Raw genomic sequence first — 18,352 nt, 5'->3', positions numbered from 1 at the left:
CCCCCTGCCCTAGGCCTCCTGCCTGCACCTCAACCCCCTGCTGCACCCCAACTCCCTACCCTGAGCCCCCTGCTGCACCCCTACTGCACCCCACACCCCAACCCCCTGCCCAGAGCCCCCTACTGCACCCTGCACCCCCTGCCTCACCCCTCCAACTCCCTGCCCTGAGCCCCCTGCACCTCAACTCCTGCCCTGAGCCCCTGCCACACCCCTCCTGCCCCCTCTGGGGGCAGGGCCAGGGATAGCGAGGGGGGGTGTCAGTGATGCAGCCCTTGGGCCAATGAACTAGACCTCATGCAGCCCTCGTGGTCATTTGAGTTTGAGACCCCTGGGCTAGGCTCACAGGCCCAGCAGTTAAAGCCAAGCGCTGCTGAAAGCAGGGGGAGATTAGCCTGGATTGGCAGGAGTTGAGGCTTGGCCCATGGGGACCCCAGGCACTGCCGCTGCTGCCACCTTCATGGTGAATCCTCCAACCCCTCACCAAAGGGCTCTTCCACATTCTGCAAACTGGCCTCACTGGCTGACTGTCTAGGAGAACAGAAACCCTTTGTTAGAGCCGGAGAGTCTCTTGCCACGGCTCCCTGAGGGTCACAGTCAAACACCTGCGAGTCTCTAGGAGGCTCTCAAGCAGTTCCCTGCTCAGGCACTTGGCACCCACTAGCAATGGTGTCTGACAGCGGCATTGCCAAGGGGAGCTCAGCAGATGGTCCCTTTTATGGCTTCCTGAGTGGGAGGGAGGTTGGTCTTGTCATTTAAGGGCTAGTGTCAGAGTCAGGGCTCCTGGGTTCTCTGACTTTGGAAATGGGTGGAGTCTAGTGGTTGGAGCTGGACTGGTATCAGTCCCACGCTTCCTTCCTGCTTCTGTCAGGGAGGTCGTGTGTGACCTTGCAGCCAGTTGCTTTCTATCTCTATGCCCCAGCGAACAGGGATAATACTGACCCCCCCTCAAAGGGGCTGGCAGGGGTCACCAGCATCATGACTCAAGTTGGAACGAGTTGTGCTCTTCGTAGTGAAGGGCCCAGATTCAGTCCCCATGGATGCCCAGGGGGTCTGTATTGTGGCCATGGTTTGACTCACCTAGCATTACAGGTTGTTTAGCCCGGTCCTGACCAGGTGTGGTGCATCTGCTCCTGGCCCTCTCATCACACACAAGAACATGGCCCACCAAGGATAATCCATCAGCTCCCATCTGGTGTTCAACTCCAGGGTGGATGGGGAGCCCTAGCCGGACCATAGAAAGACAGGGGGGTGTTCTATGGTGGAAACTGCTGGAGCTTCAGCCTCTGCTCCCACCTCCACCCCCACGCTAAGGGCTTCAAAAGTGGTGCCTGACCCCAGGTAAACAAAGTAGCCAAGCTGAGGCCAGGGTGGGACTGATCCTAAGAAAAGAGCAGATTTCTCCTCTGCTCTAGGGAGATTCCCCTAGGAAAAGCAGCTGGGGTGGGGCGATACAAGCACTACCCCTCAGCCCTTGAATAGTGGGCAACTGGGACTTTGGGAGCCAAGGGACTGGTGTATCTTGCTGGAGATCAGAAAGGGGCACTGGAGAAATTGTACAAAAGTGAACGTCACGGCTGGGTCAAGGGCAGCCAGACCTACTGGCCAGAGCCAGAGTCCACACTCACATGACAGGAGTGGAGAGTCAGCCGGGTCAGGATACTGGAAGATCAGCAGCAAAAGACAAACTTGCGATCACCACCACAACTCAGATGCCAGGAAATCAAGCCAGGGGAGCGGCAGCAGAACCAGGCAGCGCCCAGTCCAGAACCGGGAGCAGGCGTGGTGTTCAGTCAGCTCCGTGTTCCTGCTGCTGTCTTACGCAGGGCCAGGGGGCCAGTGAGCTTTCCTGGGACTCCTCCAATAGGACCTCAGGAGTGGAGCCTCAAACTGGGGCTGAACTTCATGGGTCCGAGGTAAGCAATTTTCAGCAGGCTTCCAGGTGGAGGGTTGGAGTGTGGCTGCTCCCATGAACCCTGCAGACCCGGGTTGGAGACCCCTGGGTCGTGACAGTGAGTGATCTCTCCCCGCTCAAACCTCCTGCAGCAGGAAACAGACTCCAGGATCCTGGACACAGCCTCTGAGAATAAATTGAGGATATCATGATGAGAAATAGGGCTCTGTACCAGGGCTGGGATCCAGGGACAGGGAAAGCTCCCAGCCAAGCTATGCATTGGGGATGCCATTTCTCCCCCAAGAGACCCACATGCCCCAAGAAGTAAATGGCTCTTACCTCCATGAGGGACTGGGGTCTTCCATCTAAGCCTCTTTGAGAGCCGGCATTGCTGGGACGAGGTGACCTGTCCCCACTGCTCCCTGACGTGGCTCAGCTACAGGAAGCGCCCGTCTGGGAGGCTGTGCCAGATCCCAGGGCCTGGAAGACAGCTGGGAAGGAGGATCCTATTCCTGTCACACCCAGAGACCCCATAGAAGGGCCAAGGGGAGAATAAAGGGCAGAAGGTGAAGCTAGCCCTGAGCCTCTGTCCCACCCCCACCTCCTCAAAAGTGGAGCTTTCTGAGCTCCAGTGGGGCTGTGGCCCTGACACAAGGGCTTTTCTGCACCATATGGGGCAGGGAGAGCTCGGCCTGGGCGCAGCGGGAATGAGAGGGGGGTAGACCAAGGAAAGGGGGGAGGGGAGTGGGTGCAATGGAAAGAGGTCCTGCCCCATATGAAGGAATTTGGAGGGCAGAGGGAAGAACCCTGCTCCACCAAGAGGGGAAAGAGTTTCTGTGAGTGCCGGGGGGCTCCATTTCCCCTTCCATTAGCGCCCCTTCTCGCTCTCCCACTCAGAGGGAGGCCACTCCAGCTGGCCCAGTCTGGTCCAGATCAGAGTCTGCAAGGTAGCAGTGGGCCCACAATAGGGCTGGGCGGTTTTGACGGGGTTGGGACTCACCAGCATGGCGCCTCACGCTGGTTGCTCTGGGAATTAGCTCAGTCCATGGGGAATGCCCTCTGCTGGCAGCGTCCCATCCTTCTCTTGTCCTCCGTTGGCATCTGGAGCCGCGTTGCTCACCGCTTGACAGTGAGCTTCAGGCCACTGCCCCACCAGCAGTGCCCACTAGTCCATCCTCACCCCATTCCAGGGGGCGGGGGTTAGCAACAGTCCTTGCACCTGCCTCGGTGGCTAACCGCAACCCCCAAAGTCTAGCCCCTTGTCTCAAGGGGCTGTTACAATTTGTCTCGGCCACTGGATGGCCAGATACAGTACTGCCCAGCCCAAGATGCTGGTCTCCTGCTCTGGAGACAGACCTTCCCCCGTGAAATTCTGGGACAGACTACCTGCTGCTCTCCTGGGCAGCCATTATATAGGGCCTAGCCTAGCCCTGATTGGCTGGCTCTAATCTCGGCCCTGATTGGCTCTCAGTAGGCCCTTCCTTGATTGGCTGACGGCTTGCACAGCTATTCTGGCCTACTCTAGTTCCCTCTCACATGGGGGTGGGGCAGCCGTCCCACCACAAACCCTCCCCCTTAAAAATGCTCACGGGGGAGGGGAGGAAAGGGGTCCCTATTGCCCCAGCTTTCTTCGTCGTGGGGCCTGCAGGGCATCCCTTTCCTCTCGCAGGCCCTCCAAAGTCTGGAGCCAGCTGCTTCCCACCTGTAGGGTCTGGGTTCCCCCTGTAGAACACCCTGGTCCTACGTGGGTTCCTACTTCTGTTTGGGTTCCCACATGGGCCCTCCTGGCTCCTATATGGGTTCCCTCATTTCGGTGGGGCCTCTCTGCCCCAGCCCCTTTCTCTCTAGGGGCCTCCGTCTTCACCACCTTCTTCCCTGTGGCTGGTCTCTGACGGAGCCCTTGTCTCGGACACTCCCCCTTTCTGCCTCAGGGGGCAGTGCCTCTTTAAATGTCACCGTTGGTGGCAGTGGAAGCACTTTCTGGGTCTTCCCCCTGCCACATCCCTATTCCTGCTTGTTTGGGCCCTAGCCCTTCCTTCTGGGCTGGCCTGGGCCTTGGGAGTCCTGTAGGGGCACTCTCTCTTCAGGTGCCCTGGTTCCCCGCAGACCCAACAAGCTGGGGGCCCCCTGTTACTCTCACAGGGGGTGCCTTTTCTGAGTGGGGCCTCTCTGCCCACTCCCAGTAGGGACACTCCCTCCTTTAGTGTCCCTGTCACCTACAGGCGAAGCAGTTCAGCGTTCCTGGCCTCTCGCCCTCGGTGCCGGATCTCTTGTTTGGTCTGGGTGCCGACCTCCACAGCAGCCAGAACAACTCCCTCTGCTGTTCAGCAAGCCGAGCCACCCAGGCCCGCCAATAGAAGTCTCTTTTCTCCACCATTTTGGTCTCTCCATGTGGCACAATCTGCCTAGTCTGCTTGACGGTGTCCTTCAGGCCACTTCCCTCCAGCAGTGCCCCCTAATCCATCCTCATCTCCTTCCGGCAGGGAGGGGGAAGCAGGTTAGCAACAGTCCTTGCACCTGCCTCAGTGGCCAACCAAAACTCCCAAAGTCTAGCCCCTTGTCTCAAGGGCCAGTTGCAGTTTGACTCAGCCACCGCATGGCCAGGTGCAGTACAAGAGGGAACAGGGGGACCCAGACCCACCAACTACCCTAGGTCCCAACCCAGGGATCCTCTAGTGGCAGTCTCCCTGCTCTCCCCTTGTCCAACTGTCCCTGGGCTACTTCCCCTCCGGGCCCTCTAGGCCCTTTCTATCAGGGCCCACAGTCTGGCAGGTCTTGGGCCAGAGCTGTAGTATGCTCCCTTGAGCCTACCCAGCACTGCTCTTTCGGAGATGCTGGTCTCCTGCTCTGAAGACAGACCTTCTCCCATGAAGGTCTAGGACACACTGCCTGCTGCTCGCCTGGGCAGCCTTTATATAGGGCCTAGCTTAGCCCTGATTGGCTGGCTCTAATCTCGGCCCTGATTGGCTCTCAGTTGGCCCTTCTCTGATTGGCTACCAGCCTCTGCAGCCGCTCTGACCTACTCTAGCGCCCTCTTGCATGGGGGTGGAGCAGCCGCCCCACCTCAGCGATCAGCTGTTGCAACCAGGCTGTGGCCTGGGCTGCGGGGCTGGCTCCAGGCACCAGTGGAGGAAGCACATGCCTAGGGCGGCATTCCGTCCATTCTTGGGGCAGCACAGTCGGGCGATTTTTTTGTTTTTTGCATTTCAGCAGTTTGGGCGGCGGCAGTCCAAGCGTTGTTGTTGTTTTTTTTCTGCTTTGGCAGTTCGGGTGGCAGCAGTCCAAGTGGTTGGGGTTTTTTTTGGTTTTCTTTTTGCTCGCTTTGGCAGTCCGAGCATTGTTGTTTTTTTTTTTTTTGCTTGGGGCAGCAAAAATGGTAGAGCCGGCGCTGCTGGGCTGAGGTCGCTCAAGTGGTCAGCCCCTCAACACACTGTATCGGGGGTGGCTCAGGCCTGGGCGGGGCCCAAGCACTCCACAAACAACCAGACTTCAAGGGCGGGCCCTGGCCTGGGTGGAACCCTGGCAGCCAGCAAACAGACAGACTTGACAGGGCTGGCTCTAGTCTGGGCGGGGCCCCGGTGGCCAGCCAACAAACAGTTCCTGTCCTGGGCTAGAGCCTCCTTGCACCGTGTAGGGGGTCAGCCACCCGGGGTGGGGTGGCAGGGGGATGCGGACCCACCCTCCTCCCCCGCATCCCAGCCCAAGGCGCTGGCAGGGGCAGGATTGGTTGCCCCTGCGTCTGCGGGGATCCAGCCGCAACACGCCGACTGAGCCGCGCCGGGCCCTGCAGCCAGCAACTCCCGGGCTGCCCCTGGGCTACTTCCTGCCTCCCCGGGGTTTGGTACCTGCAGCCTCCAGGCCTCTTCCGGCTCCTTGAGGTAAACTGCAGCGGATACTCCGGGCCAGTCCTCGTCCATGTCTGGGGTTAGGGCTAGGGGCCTCTGGAGAACAGGCCAAGTGTCCTCCTCTGTTGCAGGCTGTCCCCCAACTGTGGTGCAGGGCCGGCCTTTTATGTTTCTGGCCACGCCCTGATCCTTATGGCGATGAGGGCGGGGCGATATAGGCTCCACCCTCCAAGTGGCGTGTAGGGGGGCCCTCGCTCTCCCGCTCGGAGGGAAGCCACTCAGTCTCAACAGAGTCCACCAGAGGCCTTGGTAGCCAGCCAACAAACAGTCCTCCAGGCGAGGGAGGTGGGGCGATATAGTCTCCGCCCTCCAAGGGGCGTGTAGGGGGGCCCTCGCTCTCCTGCTCGGAGGGAGGCCGCTCAGTTGCAACAGAATCTACCAGAAGCCAGCCAACAGGCGAGGGGGGTGGGGCAATATAGGCTCTGCCCTCCAAGGAGCGTGTAGAGGGGCCCTCGCTCTCCTGCTCGGAGGGAGGCCGCTCAGTTGCAACAGAGTCTACCAGAGGCCCCGGTGGCCAGCCAATAGGCAAGAGGGGTGGGGCGATATAGGCTCTGCCCTCCAAGGGGCGTGTAGAGGGGCCCTCGCTCTCCTGCTCGGAGGGAGGCCACTCAGTCTCACTACACTCCCCGTTTAGAGGGAGCAGGAGTTGCTGGTGGCCTTGGAGGCAAAATTCCTGCAGCGCCTCCGGCACTTGGCGCAAGTGCCGGATGATGTGAAGTTGGTTCGTTATGTTGGCCGTGACGACCTCGTGCTGCAAGGGAACGAGGACCTGTCAGAGACTCAGACGCCCCCGTGGAATCAGGGGGAATTAAGGGCACCTGGGCCCAGCAGCAATTCCACCCAGCACCCGCGCACCTCTGAGGGATGAAGTCCCCCTCCTGACCCCCAGAATGGAGTCTTGTTGTCCTTTCTAGGGACCTCCAGTGCCAACAACCTCCTTGTAGGGGGAGCTCCTGCCACCTCCCACCCAGTGCCCCTGACAGCTGTTCCACCTCCAATCCACAGCTCAAGTTCTCTGAACCCTCTCCTCCACCCCAACCCAGGTTGGGCAGGGTGGGGGCTCTAGCGGGGGTGTGTGTGGAGGGATTCTGGCAGCAGTGAAGTGGGATGTGGGGAGCTTGAGACCTTTCCCCAAGTCATCCCAGCCCCTGAGGCTGAAGCCGCAGGATGGCAGCCCTGGGGAATGGGGCAGATCAGCAGCCCCTGCTGACTGAATCCTCCCATTCTCTCTAGAGCGAGTCTAGCCCTGCCGGCAGCAGGACGAGCTTCCCCCGCCCATGTGCCTCAGAACTGCCCGGTCAGTCGCCATCACCCCTCAGTCCTTGGCCTCCCAGGCTGCCAGTGACGGGAACAACTCTGGGTGGTGGCGTGGGTGACAGGAGAGGCTCGCAGAGGGCATGTAGAGGACTCTGCTGCCCTTCCCAAGAACAGAAGTCCGTGCTGAGGCAATGCTTGTCATTCATTAGCCTTGCTAAAGAGCTGGGCTGGAGCTGCTCCGGGGACAAGCTGGCTCCCTCCTGCTCATGGAGGTGAATTCATCTCCCTTCCCAGGAGCACCTGCTCTCACTCTCATTCCCCACCAGTCGCCTTGCTGCCAGGCTGGCGAATGGCCAGAGGATGGGAATGAGGCCTGGGCCCCGCCCCAATCTCCTGAGTCTAATGCAGCTGCTCACCTTGCTCCCCATCAGCTGCTCGGCTTGCCCCAGGAGGGAGTAAGTAAGGAGCAGCCCAGCCTGGCTGACACACAGCAGGGGGTCGTGCATGGCCAGCACTGCTGTCTGCAGGAAGAATCTTCTCTGCCCCTCCGAGAAAAATTTGGCAAAAACCTGAAACCAACCAGATGTGAGGCTTCAGCAGATTGCTCCGAACCAGGCTCCAAATCCTGGCCTAGAACGGCAACTCCGTCGCGTGGCTCCAGGAGGCAGCCACCTGCCCTGCAGAGCTGTGCCATGCCCTGGCAGAGTGTCCTTACCTCCCCCACCCTGGCTGTGTTCTTATAGCCGAGGAGCCTGCTGTCCTGGTGCCAGTCCCAGCACCAAAGGTCTTCGACCTCATGGATGTTCAGGTCTGGGAAAGAGAGAGACACATACACATTGGTCATTCTGGTTGCAGGGCTTGTGTCCTTCCAATCCCATTGGTGGCTGCACAGTGGGCAGAGCCCAACAGAACTGCAGGGGTGGTGGAGAACACAGAAAGAGATAGAGAGAGACTTATCCGCCAGCCAGGGTCACTCGGAGAGAAATTGGCTGGGGTCCCAGTCTCACTCGTCTAGCGGGTGCCAGTTCTCAGCCGGGTTCCTTACCGCTCTGGCGCAGCAGGAGCTGGTAGAGCCGGTAAACCCCCTCCCTGGCCTGCCGGCTGATGTCCTCGTCTGGGTCACCGACGAACAGAGCCAGCTGTGCCACGTGGTGACCCATCCTGGGGAATTCGGCTGAGTTCTAATGGAAGGGAGAGGGAGAGGGGACTCCATCAGCATTTTCCTGTCAGCTCCCAGTCCCGGCCTGGGCCAAGACTCTCCTTCCCCTCAGCCCCTCTGCAGCAGATGCTAGAGGATAGGAGCTAGAGCTGGATCCTTAGTTATCTCTGCCCGCAAGGGAGCCTGGAGAACAGGGATGCGGGCAGGGCCCTCCAGGAGGATTTGCTTCCCCAGCTGCTCCAGGATGACAGGAAGGCAAGAACCTGGAGCATGGTCTCCTTACAAACGAGAGTCGCCACTTAACCAGGACAAGAAGAACTTAACTCAAGCCAGGCTCATTCTCTGCTCTGACTCTGCCTCCCCAAGAGGATCACTCCTAGCCCACAGCCCCTGCAGCAGCAGATCCTCCAGCCCGTTGGAACCGGCCCCCCTACGCCTGGAGTCAGGAAGCTGGGCTCAGAGGCCACTTACGTCAAAGGCAGGGAGGGAGATGACGGACGTGAGCAGGGCCGCGCTGCTCCTGATGGCCCTGGCTCTCTCTCGTGGCACCCTGGACACGGTCCAGTAGTTAATGTGCTGTGGGGAAAGGAGGCAGCTCAGGATTGATGAGGGGGTGCATGTGTAGTGCTAATGGCCCCCCCCATCCCAAGGGGGCTGAGACATTGCATGCGGTGAGGGTGGAATATCAGATTCATTGACTGCAGAGCTTTAGAAGGGGACTCTTGCCCCCAGGACGATGCTTGTATCCTGCAGGTCACAGCTTGTCATTGTCTCTCTAGATTGGGACAATGCTCGGTGTCAGGGCTGGTCCCATCCTCCCTGAACTGCTGATTCCTGAACAGCTCCCCAGGAAGGAGACAGACCCCTCCCCCCTCCCTGGTTTTCAAGTCCTTGGCTGGGTGAAGGGACTGAGTGTGAGCACAATCCCCCCAGGAATCTCGGGGCCCGTCAGAGACAAGGGCTGATTCTCTGGGGCCCTCCTGTTTCTCTGGGAATGAGGCTGTGGCTCTTCTCTGAGGACCATCTTCTGGATCTCCCAGGAGGGGTTCAGACTCTCACTCCCCAAGCCAGCCGGGGGCCCTGTGCTTAGTGCTCAACACAAGCAGGCAGAGCTCTGGCTTGAAGTCCCAGCTCCTTCCTCTGTCCTTCAAGGAGGAAAGGCCTGACCCTGCATTGCACTGACTGCCCTGACCAAGGATGGCCACTGGGGGCCCAGCTAGGAGGACAGACTGGAAAATGGATCTAAGAGTTAAGGTCAAATTGCCCCCACCCTCTCATCGGGCTCACCTCCAAGATGTAGTGGAGCTTGTCAGTGTCTGGGCTCTTTGCCAGCAGGTTCCCCAGCATGGCGTCCAGAAGGTCTGGTATGACCCTATGCAGATCCTGCAAAGCAAGGGAGAGCCATGGGTCAGAGTTAGGGAAACTGGGGCTACACCTGCCACAGGATGGGAAGAGGGGCCTCTGGGAAGCACTGGTTAGACCCCCAAACACATATCCTGGCCTCTCTCATTCACATCCCACTGCAGGCAATTAGCAAGGATTCGGGCAGGATAACAGCTGGCTGATCTACCTGGACTTGGTTGGTGTCCGTCTGCGTGCCCAGGGTGAAGACGGCATGCAGGGTGGCTCGGAGGAGGTGGGTCTCCAGCTCCGGCTTCAGGGCAGGTGTCATGGTGCTGGCAAGAGAGAGGAGCCGGTATTAGACTGTGCAGTGCGGGGGTGGGACTGGCACCAACACGGACGTGAAACTGCAGGAAAATAGGCAGAGGCTGGCGAGAATGGAAACTGAGGCACTGAGCCAGGGAATGATAAGGCCAAGGTTTCCCAGACCGACAGTGGCAGGGCAGGAATGGCGCCTGTTCCCTGGACCCTGCTGCCCCTCCTGTATCTGATCCTGGGAGTCAGCCTCTCCCCAAAGCCATTGCAATGTGACTGGAGTGAAAAGAACAGAGCAGCCAGGAGAGGGAGTGACCCTTCCTGCCACCTCTGCCAGAGGAGCCCCCCTTGGGAGGTGAGCTGGGAGTGGGAGGGGCAGTGACTCCCAGCCACGGACCTGAGCAGCACCGGGGTTAGGGGAACCGGGCGGGAGGGTCTCGGTACCTGAGGTTGGCCACAGCAATGAGGGAGTTGGCCAGGACGGCGCCGGGTGGAGAGTTAGGAGGAAGCTCCTCAATGAGCTCCTGTGAGACGCAAAGGAGACAAAGGAGTGTGTGAGATTCGGGCCTCACTGACACTCCCCAAGGAGGAGATTACACAGCCAGCAGGATCCCCCCAGCTGCCTCCCGCTCCTCCGATTCCCGCCCACTAGTTCTCCCGTCTCCTCCCCCCAATCTTCAGCCCCAGCAATCCCTGCCCTCAGCTGCCCTCTAGCACCAGCCATCCCCCAACCCTCGGCCTGGGGAGACCCCTGCCCCTCCCATATCTCTGTCCACCCTCCAGCTGCCGGGCGCCGTGTCTCACTCACCACAATCCTCTCCACCACAGCCGCCTCTGAGCAGTGTGGCTCCAATGTGTAGTCCCCTCTCTGCTGAGCAGCGAGGCACGCGGTGCAGATGGCGTGCAGGAACTCGAGCTGCTGCGCCTCGTCCTGCGCCCACCAGGAGTGGGGTTAGGGGAGAGAGAGCCAGTTAGCCAGGGACTTCCCTGCCCCAGCCACACCAGCTGTAGGAGTTAGGCCTGAGTGGGGGATAGTGGGGACCTGCCTTTTGTTCAAATCACCCATGACTCCTCCACAATCAGGGTCAGGAACTGGGACAGTGCCTGTGGGGGGAGGAGACCCCGGCTGGTGTGTGACAAACACCCCCATCTTGGGGGTCCCAGATCATGAAGGACAAAGGTCCCCATTAGAGCCAAGACCTTCTGCAGGGGGTCGGGATGCTGGGAAGGAGCAGGACAATCTCAATTCCAGCACAGCTGCGGAACGTTTGTACCTTTTCTCGGGCATGGAGCTGCTCTCGGATGTTCATGAGAGCAGCCTCCTCTGTTACCAAGTCTACCCGTTCTTCTTTCTCCTCGTCCTCCTCGGAGTCCCTGGCGGATGCTGCACCAGGGAGAGAAGGGGACAAGGTGACTCCTGCTGCCACTCGGGGGAAGGACAGGGGCATGGTGGGACAATGTGTCCCCTTCCCACCTCCGGGACATAGGGCAGATTGGGCCCCACACTCCCCCCTCTCAGTGATGGCATCAGCCCCAACTCCTTTAGGAGCCCATAGCAAAGAGACCCTCCCCGCTGTCCTGGACTCCCTTGGAGGTGCCTCCCCCCACCCCCGCCCAATGGAGCACCAAGGACCAAAGTGGCAGCATCTAGTGTCCGTGGGGTTCACATGGCTCAGGCCAGACACCTGGGCTGGAGACCCGCCCCCATAGCACTGCTCGAGGGCCTGGGCCCTGGCTGTTCACAGCCCCCTCCTCACCCCTCCCCGAGCCCAGCCTGGCTCCTCACCTAGAGCAAAGCAGAAGCGTCCGTCGGCCAGGCTGCTGTCCGAGTCGCAGGCGCTGCTGCTGTCGGATGGGCAGCGGCCCGAGCTGCTGGGGCTGGCAGAGGGATCCTCCACCTCCTGCCCTGGGGAGGCTGGAAGGTCCTCACTGACCGAGCAGGGCGATGCCCCCTGTTGGAAGTTGGGGCTGGGCTCCTGGGGCCGCTGCTGCCCACACAACAACAAGCCCCAGAGCCACCCTGCCCGGTTCCGCCCCTGGGCTGGGTCCTGCCTGCCCAGCCGCAGCCTGGCCCAGCTCCATTTTGGCCTGGGAGGTGATGCTCCCACCTCGGCGCCGGTGCCGGGAGTGGGTTTCCTCCGCCAGAAGGCTGGGCACTTCCACCTCCTGGCGCGGCCGGGAGCTTCTTCCCCTCCAGCGGGGACGGAGGGGCCGCTTCGCTCCTGGGGAAGATGGTGGCTGCTTCCCTCAGGCTCTGGGGCCACCTGCAGAGCCTTCTTCCTGAACATCCTCAGGAGCCTGGCCTTCCTGGAACCCAGCGGGGAGCAGGCGTGAGTCTGGGGTCAAGGCAGCCTCTCACTAACCAGCCTGTTTGGTCCCTCCCCATCCCTGCCCCAGCCAGAGCAGCTCCTGCTCCCCCCACAGGGGTAAAGGGAGGGCAAGCTACCCCCACTGGCAGGAGTTCATTGCATGACCTGCTCCCCCTCAACGCTCTCCCTCGTCATCCCTGGGGCTGCAAGAACCAGGGAGTCTCGTCCTATTCGAACAGTGGGGTCAGTCACAAAGACACTGGTCACTTTGGACAAGCAGCTCCCTCCTGCGACCCCAGACCACACTCACACACCCCCACCCTCCGCCCAGGCTAGAGAAGGAACAGAACCCAGGCAGAGCCGGCTTTAGGCCGATTCGCCCGATTCCCCAGAATCGGGCCTCACGCCTAAGAGGGCCCTGCGCACTCACCCCGGCGGCAGTCGTCTTCGGGGGCCCCACTCCCCTGGCCAGAGCGCCGACTGGAGCGCAGCTTTCCCGGCTGGAGCTCCGGCGGAGCGTGGCAGCTCCGTGGCCCCACGACCCAGGCCGGAGCGCGGCATCCCTGTGACCCCGTGACCCCGGCTGGAGCTCCGGCGGAGCGCGGCCAGCCCTGGAGTCCCGCTCTCCTGGTTGGAGCTCCGGCCGGACCACGGCAGCTCCGCTACCCCGGCTGGAGCTCCGGCCAGAGCGTGGCTGCCCCACGGCCCTGCATTCCTGGTCAGAGTGCCCTCCGGAGCGTGGCAGCCCCGCGGGGCCACCTCCCCCAGCCGGCAATCCGAAGTGCCGCCCCAGGAATCGGGCCCCGCACTTTCTAAAGCCAGCCCTGAACCCAGGAGTCCGGACTTCTCCTGGGAAACCATTCCCCACTTCAAAGTCCCATAGCAAGGCCAGGGCCCCCTCGGTTCCCATTGATTTCCATGCTCAGCAGCTCACTGGGTCTGGCCCAGCTCACAGACTCTCAGCCTGGGGAACAGTCTCCCACAAGGGAAGGTCTGGGAGCCCCATTGCTGGGTCCTTGCCAAACACACTGGAGACGGCTCTGGAGAAGCCCCTTCCCGGTCTGAGAGCGAGGGGTTCCTAGGGGCTGTGTGCAAATCCAATCTCCTTTGGGAGAGATTCTCTCCCCTTCTTTCTGCCTCTCCCCAGACAGACAGGGGATGTCCCCGAGGAACCCTAATGCCACTCACTTGCTCTGGTGACGGAGCGATGGATGGAGGATGTTCAGGGTCGTCCCTCACCCTTCTCCTCACTCTCCAAGCCCAAGGCAGGCTGGAGAGGGTGGTGGTGAGCTGAGGAGTTACCCTGCCCAGGAAGCAGGCAGGGTGATGACACAGGGTGATCGGCTGGCTGTGAAAACAAGAGTCTGTCTTATTGTCAAGAGACGGAGAAACTCGGCCAGCAGCAGGGGGTGCAGAACACCGCCCTAGTGCGGGGATGACAGCGCGTCCGGGATCCCGACATCCCAGCACTTTACACGCCTTCCTGGAGCCTCCTGACCACCCTGGGCTGTCGGGACTGCGACCCCAACCCCACTGATGAGAAACAGGCCTGGGAGGGGAAGCTACTGGCTCAGGGTCACATCAAGTGTCAGAAGTATGGTGGGACCCAGCAGGCCTTCTTTCCAGGCCCCTTCGCTAACCACTGCTGCACACTCCCTCCCACAGCTGGCAATTACAACCAGGCCCCCATGTCCACTCTCCCTGCCTTTGAGAGGGAGTGTGCTCCGCTGGAGTGACTGGACCAGGGGACTGGGAGTCAGGACTCCTGAGTTCCATTGCTGGGTTTCCTGTTGGTTCCACTGCTGGGTGTTTTCCTTTTCCTGTGGGACTTTGAGCAAATTGCTCCCCCCTCTCTGGCTCTGTCCCCAGCAGTCAAACGGGGATTTCATACTTTCCCACTATTGGAAAGTGCTGGGACAAGCCCCCAGCAAAAGCTGTTCTGACAGCGCTAAGCAGCATCTGCCCATTCAAAATTGGAGCGCACTGCCCAGGAGGTGGAGGGTTTGGCTCTGGGGGTTCACTTCAGCCCAGTCTAGAGAGAGGGGCCCAGCCATGGACTTTGGCTCAAGAAGACCAAGTCTCCAATTTGTTAAGGGCGTTTTGAATTCCAATCCTGTGCTCCGAAGTGCTTGGTGTCATTTGCAAATTGTAGAAGCATGCTCTCCACTCCATTTTCCAAATCCTTAAGGAAAATATTGAATAGTACCGGCCCCCGGACTGATCCCTGCCGGACCCAGTAGGTACACCCTCTCCGTTGGACAGCCAGACATGGAGAAGGGCTCTTGGAGTCTGGGCTTTCAACCAGCTCTGCACTCACATTACACTGATTACATCTAGACCACATTTCCCTCCTTCGCTTGTGAGAATGTCCCATGGGACTGTGTCAAAAGCCTTAGAAACACCAAGAGAGATCACATCTACTGTTTACCCATCTCCACTAGGCCTATAACCCTGCCAAAGAAGGAGCTAGGATTGGTTTGGAATGATTTGTTCTTGACAAGTCCATGTTCTTTTTCAGGGATCTCACACGAGAACTGGGGCACAACACCTGGTTTGTTAAGGCCACAAAAATGGAGGCAGGATTTAAAGGGCCCGGAGCTCTTCTCTCCTGCTGGCAAAGACCCCCAGGTACCTAAAAGACAGGGCCTCACATCCCTGAATGGGCTTTTAAAAAGACAAAGCTTAAAAAATTTGGCCCCGACCATTTCTTGTTTCCGCAGACTAGATATTCTAGCAAACTTTAGAATTCCTTGGTGCTAAACACCAAGAAATTCTCCTTTCTCCTTCACAGAGTCTTTAACGCCCCTTATCTCACTCAGGCTAACGACCGCCCAGAGTTCGAGAATTGTCCCTGTTCACATTGGACAGATGGGGAGGAGCTTGAGCTACAGAGAAGGGAAGGGACCTACCCAAGGGCCTACGCAGCAAGGCAGTGGCAGAGACAGAAAGAGAAGCCACCAGTCCTGACTCCTGTTCTAATGGACAACAAACCCCCCAGAGGCAGGGCCGAGGTGAAAGTAAGCCTGTACGGTACGGTACGGCACGGCGTAGCGGCAAGAGCCAGTACGCCATGCCGGACTGGACCGGCTTCCGCGGCGGTGATTTAAAGGGCCCAGGGCTCCAGCCGCTGCGGGGAGCCCCGGGCCCTTTAAAGTGCGGCTGGAGCTCCGGCAGCCGGGGTCGGACGGGGATTAATGTGCCCGGAGCTTTGGCCGCTGCGGGGAGCCCTGGGCCCTTTAAAGCGCCACCAGAGCTCCGGCAGCCGGGCTCCCGCGGTGATTTAAAGGGCCCGGAGCTCCGGCAGCCAGGCTCCCGCAGTCATTTAAAGGGCCCGGTGCTCCGGCTGCAGTGGGGAGCCCCGGGCCCTTTAAATCCCCACTGGAGCTCCGGCAGCCGGGCTCCCACGGTGATTTAAAGGGCCGGTGCTCCTGCCGCTGCGGGGAGCCCCGGGCCCTTTAAAGCGCCGCCGGAGCTCCGGCAGCCAGGCTTGGGCGGGGATTTAAAGGGCCCGGAGCTCTGGCACCTGGGCTCCCGCGGTGATTTAAAGGGCTGGAGCTCCTGCCACTGCGGGGAGCCCCGAGCCCTTTAAAGCGCTGCCGGAGCTCCGGCAGCCGGGCTCCCGCGGTGATTTAAAGGGCCCAGAGCTCCGCGGTGGCTGGAGCCCTGGGCTCTTTAATTCGCCCCTGAGCCCCGCGGCTCCCAGCCGCCTCTGCAGCTGGTAGCTCCGCGGTGATTTAAAGGCCCTGGGGCTCCCAGCTACAGCCGGAGCCCCGGGCCCTTTAAATCTTGAAAGGCCCCACCTCTTCCGGTTGAGGCCACACCCCCACTCAGGACTCTGGCATAACGGTAAATCCTTTAAGTTCCTTTCACCCCTGGGCAGGGATAGAGCCCAGGAATCGAGATGATGGGGAAATTTCATTGAACCGTTTCTGTCAGAAAATCCCATTCAGGCTAAACCAGTTTGTTTCTTGAACTCATAACAAGTGGCATTAAAGTTCTTTGCAAAAATATTTTGTTGCAAAACAAAAGCATCTCCTGTTTGTCACAGTGTGTTAAATTGTCTCCTCGCACACCAAGAGGAGACCCTTAGATCTCGAAAATTAGATAAGATGCTTCAGTCTGAGCTAAGTAGTTGCTGCTCTTATCAATTTCAAAATAAAAAAATACAAATAAAATAGAATATTTCAGCTAGTCTATTATGTCACAATCTGATCTGAGTAAACGTGATAGGACACCTCATATTATGCACTGCTCCTAGTGACACTCTCCAACGGATCCCCATCCTCCACCCACCGTGAGGTAGGTAGGAGCGGATCATTATTATCCCTACTTGAAAGAGGGAGAAGCTAAGGCTGAGAAAGGAGAATTGACTTGTCTTAGGTCACACAGCCAGTCAGTGGCAGAGTTGGGAATAGGACCCAAGAGCCCTGATTTTCAAACTAACCATCGGAACTTGAATTTCATACATTGAATGACCTGAATAAAGTGCTCTCAGATGAGTTCCAGACCAACAACAGTGCACAGTAATTATTCAGTAAGTATTTTAGGAGAACTGCAATGTTAGAGAGAATCATGAGCTGCTCAGAGACAATTAATGCAGAGAAGCAGCAAAATTCATCAAACATAGAACTGCTTATGACTTATGATAATGCGGCCCCCCATGGCTTCTCCGGCCGTGCCGTTCCGCCCCCGCGACCCCCACCATGGCTCCTCCGGCCGTGCTGCCCCCCCTTTGCGTGCAGGAGGTCAGGGCAGGCCAAGCTTCAGAGCGGAGCATGGGCCCCGCCTGCTGACGCCATGGTAACCCCTAACTAAGGCACCACTTTTGGAAAATGTGCTGAGGGGAAGTGGCTGCTTCCCCTGCACCGCCCCTAGCTACGCTACTGGTGGGGATCACTGCCGGAGCACTATTTCAGACCCACATTTTTGGGTGGACCTCCCACCGTGGGAGCTGCAGAGCACTCCCCCGCAACACACAAACACACACACCTTGGTGTTGGGAGGGGAACAGGGGAAAGGACAAAAGAAGCAAGAGAAGAAAAGAAAGGAGGGAGAGATGGAGGAAAAGGTGAAACAAAAAGGACAAACCCCAATGTCCCCAGTGATTCTAAGGGACAAAATCCCAGGTGCGGAATAAAATTCTGCCTCCTTAAGCTCGTGTTTTCCATGCCTAGAATTCAACTCTCACCCGATGGATCAGACTGAACAGGTTTCAAACCTAGAGGAGGCTCTTACCTTCTACACAGGGACGTCTGCTTTCTAGTACAATCACGAAAAGGGAAGGAGAAAACTTGACAGAGGTTCCTCCTGTTGCTCACGTACGTGAACCCGAATGTTCTCTCAGTCCTCAAAGAGAGACCTCGAGACAGAGACTTGCTGAAGCAAAGCCACAGGAGTCTCTGAGCTTTCCCGGGCCACTCGCCTCTGTCCTGCCTGGCTGATGTCAGCATCTCTCTGTGAGGTCAGCACCTTTGACCAATAGTCTGAGGTCCTGCAAAAGGCCTTTGTGATGTCACTGCCACGCCCCTCCCTTGCTGTGCTAATGTCCTGCCCCTGGCCAGGCACTTTGGAGGTTTGAGCTACTCCCTGTGGATCACCCCACTCAAGGAGTGTTCATTTTAGGAAGCGAGCCGACTAGACAGTAAAACCTCAGACGCTGCTCCCAATGCTACACTCAGTTTTTCAGAAATTAGTAGACTTGATGGCCAGAAGAGACCATTAGAGCATCTAATCTGATCCCCTGCATGTCACAGGCCTCCTGTATGACACAATAGCTACTTTGGGGGAAACACATTCCAGAAAGGCATCTAGTCTTCATTCAATGACATCAAGAGATGGAGAATCCACCACTTTCGTTGGTAGCTTGTTCCTGTGGTGAATCATTCTCGCTGTTGAATATTTGTGCTTTATTTGTAAGGCCGTGATCAAGTGTCTTGATGTTTTTGGTCTTTTGGCCTTGAGATGAAAACCTTGTCTGTGTTTCTGGGACCTTGAAGTGAAAAAAATTCTCTTAATTTGTCTCTTTTCACCTTCCAGCCACTGGGTCTTGTTCTGCCTTTCTCTGCTCGATTAAAGAGCCCTTTAATACCCAATCTTTTCTCTCCATTAAGGCACTTCAACACTTCAATGAAGTCACCTTTCAATCTTCTTTTGATAAGCTAAACAGGTTGAGCTC

The 18,352-nt window shown here is 58.6% G+C and overlaps 2 long non-coding RNA genes across 2 annotated transcripts; both read right to left on the bottom strand.

Annotated features, from left to right (window-relative positions):
* Positions 1 to 932: 932 nt before the first annotated feature.
* On the bottom strand, positions 933 to 2,398 carry LOC117879380. The gene is made up of 3 exons (XR_004646252.1): positions 2,231 to 2,398; positions 1,626 to 2,077; positions 933 to 1,221 (listed from the first exon to the last, which is right to left on the bottom strand). It is a non-coding gene; the product is annotated as an uncharacterized LOC117879380 (long non-coding RNA).
* Positions 2,399 to 9,522: 7,124 nt separating this feature from the next.
* LOC117879463 lies at positions 9,523 to 10,701 on the bottom strand. Its single transcript, XR_004646274.1, has 4 exons — positions 10,677 to 10,701; positions 10,313 to 10,392; positions 9,783 to 9,888; positions 9,523 to 9,595 (listed from the first exon to the last, which is right to left on the bottom strand). It is a non-coding gene; the product is annotated as an uncharacterized LOC117879463 (long non-coding RNA).
* Positions 10,702 to 18,352: the final 7,651 nt, after the last annotated feature.

The sequence above is a fragment of the Trachemys scripta genome, chromosome 6, assembly GCF_013100865.1.
Source record: "Trachemys scripta elegans isolate TJP31775 chromosome 6, CAS_Tse_1.0, whole genome shotgun sequence".
NCBI classification, from domain to species: Eukaryota; Metazoa; Chordata; order Testudines; family Emydidae; genus Trachemys; species Trachemys scripta.
The sequence above is the reverse complement of the archived record's forward strand: the minus strand, read 5'-3'. Positions and strand labels throughout refer to the sequence as shown.